Source organism: Cicer arietinum, chromosome 3, assembly GCF_000331145.2.
Source record: "Cicer arietinum cultivar CDC Frontier isolate Library 1 chromosome 3, Cicar.CDCFrontier_v2.0, whole genome shotgun sequence".
Classification (NCBI taxonomy): Eukaryota; Viridiplantae; Streptophyta; class Magnoliopsida; order Fabales; family Fabaceae; genus Cicer; species Cicer arietinum.
In genome coordinates this window covers 54101217-54104982 of record NC_021162.2, presented here as the reverse complement: position 1 = coordinate 54104982, position 3766 = coordinate 54101217, and the positions used below count along the sequence as shown (strand labels likewise).

General features: G+C 27.6%; 1 long non-coding RNA gene across 1 annotated transcript; it reads right to left on the bottom strand.

Moving 5' to 3' along the window:
• Window positions 1-1330: 1330 nt before the first annotated feature.
• On the bottom strand, window positions 1331-2429 carry LOC105851759 (uncharacterized). The gene is made up of 3 exons (XR_001143474.3): window positions 2336-2429; window positions 2147-2248; window positions 1331-1525 (listed from the first exon to the last, which is right to left on the bottom strand). It is a non-coding gene; the product is annotated as an uncharacterized lncRNA (long non-coding RNA).
• Between the last annotated feature and the right edge of the window lie 1337 nt (window positions 2430-3766).

The window sequence follows — 3766 nt, the reverse complement described above, 5'->3', positions numbered from 1 at the left end:
CATATTCGGTAGTCATTCAATTAGTCAATCACTCAGTAGTCGTTCCATATTTGTTTGAGAGGTAATAATTGGTTCGTTTGTTTCAGAAAAAAATCTATTCTTTGAAATCAAAAATTATTTTTTAGGGTTTAAAGGATGTTTATTTTAGATTTTTTTAAAATTATTTTGTTAGAAAAATTATATTTTGATTAATATACATAGATATGTACATTGATATTGGTATGTGGAAAGCATCATGTGGTATGAATAGAATATTTAAATGTTTTAATGTGAATAAGACTTTTAAATAGGCTTCTAGGTCAGACCAGGCTGGAAAAAAAAGCCTAAGATAGGTCGTAGGCCTGCGTAGGCCTAAAAAATTAATCGTAGGCTAGACTCAGACCTTTCAAAGCCAGATCTGGCCTATTCCCAGCCCTACACACTAGCAATCGAATTGGTTATTAAAATTTTAAAACTTAAAACTAAATATTTTTGCGTCACTGAATCGGTCGCTACCGAAATTTAAAGATTGAAAAAACAACTAAATTTTAGTGACTACAAATCGGTTTCTATTTTTTTTAATTAAATTAAAATAAGGGATCAAAATTTTAGTCGCTAACTATATTTTAATTACATAGTTCTTTCTTTCTCACCACCACATACGATAAGTTCCTCTTTCTTTCTCAACCCACCACAAACCCTAAAACCATTCTTCTCCTGTTAATCCCCTCTCACCTCCATTTCATCACGATTTACAACCATTCATTTGTTGCTAACCCCAAGAAAAAAATTTTAAAGACAACATGGGTGTGTCACCATGAAAAAATGTTACAAATTTTAGATGAAATATAAATGTTTGTAATTTACGCATTTTGCATTTGTCAAAATACTAAGTAATAGGTGTATTTATTTTATTTTTATTTTATTACATGTAAAATTTCTAATTAGTAGGTGTATTTATTTTATTTTTTTTTCAAACACATCCCTTATTAATACTACTAATTTATGTTGGAAAATAAAAAGTCAAATTGAAAATATTCATGTATAAAAGGTATTTTAGAAACATCAACATAAAAAATTGACACCTTATATTCAATACCTACTTTTCTTAATATTTGTAGAAAAGAAAATGCAAACTTATAAATAAGGATGAAGATAGTATTCTTAATATTTGTAAAAAAAAATGAAAATTTATAATTAGGAATGGAGATAGTAATTAAAAATTAAAACGTAGACACACACTAAGTTTGCACTTTTCAAAAACATGATATTTTTTTTATAGATAATAACAATAATTTTATAACTCATAACTTTGAAAACTAAAAAATAAAACAAGTGTAAACACTAAAACTTGAACAATACAAACAATTATTAAATCGAGTAGCTGATTTAAAAGATACTATTGAATATCAAAGATCTCTACCCATACCAGAAAATCAACGATAGTAAAAAAAATCTTAAAATAAAGTGAAGTACTAGTCTCTAGTACTTTAGTTCCACAAGAAAAGCTCCATCGCTTGCTTGTCGTGATCATGTTCAATTTAACCTACATACAAATATATTATAGGGAAGACATAAAAAAGATGTGAGTTTATCTTTCATCATGTAAAATGAATGAAGTCATATATAGATTAACACACGTTCGTGAATCATATATATATGGATAAACTTTCAATGCTAATGCATGCACTACTTGAAATTCATGTGGGGTGAAAAATAACTTAGGAAAATATGGATTGAGAGGTTATGTTATGTGCCATATGTATAGTGCAACACCCGTCTAGATTGTATATATTCATAGTGTGCACTCTCACTAACACTAGTTGTAAGATGACATCCTCAAGATAACAATTGAAAGTGTAAACTCAATAAATCACTTTCCTCTAATAAAAACTAAACTCAATTTTAAGTTTTTTATATGGTATATGAAACACTAAATATATATATATATCCTTAAACACACACGCACATATATAACTCACAAGCGATCAAAGCTAACAAGACGTTCAAAATAAAATTTAATGCACTTGTAAATTTATTAAAAAATTGAAAGTTGAAGCCTTAAACATAATAAAGAAATTAAATACAAGAGAAACAACATTAATGATGACAAGCAAATAAAAATAATTAAAGGCTCTCACGTAACATTTAAATGTTTTTTTTTTACCTTTATTTGTACTATAACCACTTATCAAGCACTTACAATAACCATCTATGCAAACTCCATCTTTGCAATATTCACAATCCATGTGTGACATACATTTCAGAGCTGTAATATATAAAATAAGAATAAAAAAATATTATTGAAAATAGATTAAGAGTTTTGTAGAATATGAAAATATGAGAATGGACTTACCACCAACATCGACTAGAGCAAGACATAAGAACACTAAAAGGATCATAGTATAAAAAACCTTGAGAGTTTTAGCCATTTTTTACTCTACTTTTGCATGCAACAAATACAAAATTGTTTGATCACTTTATATTGTGAAAAACCGCACGCTATGCTTATTTCAATTGAATAGTTTTTAGTACAGCGAAGGATTATGTTTGTCCCTTTAACTCGTATAATTGATTACTTGACGTTACAATATATCTTTAATTTTTTATTTTTTATCTATTCTTTCATATTAGAATGAGGTTAAAAACCAACATTATGCTTCAATTAAATAGCTATTAGAATATATATTCAACTAAAAAATACATTTCTATATTAAATTTTTTAATAAATGTTTCTTAAGTCAAATATGATCTACAATCGAGTTAAAATTCATTCTAATGTAGATTATTTGAATTCAAAATAATAAAATCTTTTTCGACCGCTATTGAGGATACTTATCCATTTTATTGCAAATGAATCAACTGTATAGGACCGTTAGATATTATATTTAGACTGACCAAGTTAATTTAAACTACAACCTTAATGCACCGTGCCTAATTTCATATGAGTCCAACATTAGTGAGAGAAAGAAAAAAACTGCTTCAATATAGAAATAAGGGAATGGAAAGGCATATTCATAGATCATCACAAGTTCGAGGAAAACGTACTTGAATTAGTCGATTAATTTGAAATGAGAACTTAATTATAATCGGTCAAAGTAATGGATTAAGTAATCACAATAAACAACCATTAGCTAAATTACCAATGAGCTTTTGTATTTGTCAATAATTGTTTTAAAAAATCTTCCTAAAATTAGAATAATTATTAAATGTCTCTTAGGAAAATCATGCATCATCTTTGTTTCTGTAACTCATTTAAACTCATCATAGTTAGGAAGACACATAAAAATTTTTGGTAATCAAAAGTCACTTAGTGTTACCAAACTATCATTTTTTATCCGTTCATATGTGTAAGGATTACAAAAGAGCAATTATAGTATTCAACAATAGCTAAATCGTTGTAGAAATAACTTACCAATGAAAGGACCATGTATTTATGCATAAATTAAAAAGCATCATAGGATAAAAGTCAATGCACAAATCTATCTATTATATTAAAGGCTTAATAGTAGTTTTGGTCCCCCATTTTATTTATTCTTAGTTTTGGTCCCAAACAAAATTTTGATCCAAAACTTGATGAAATTTCATTTTTTTAAAACCGTACTAGACCACTTATGATCATATATTTCCGGTACAATTGTTGCACCATGAGATCTTGTTGCAAGTGGAGTATTAACATGTCTGCAATTGCTCATGTTAAACCTCTCTAACACCTTCTCAATATAACTGTGTTGAGACAGCCACAATTTATTATTCTTTCTGTCACGAGTGATTCTCAAACCCATAA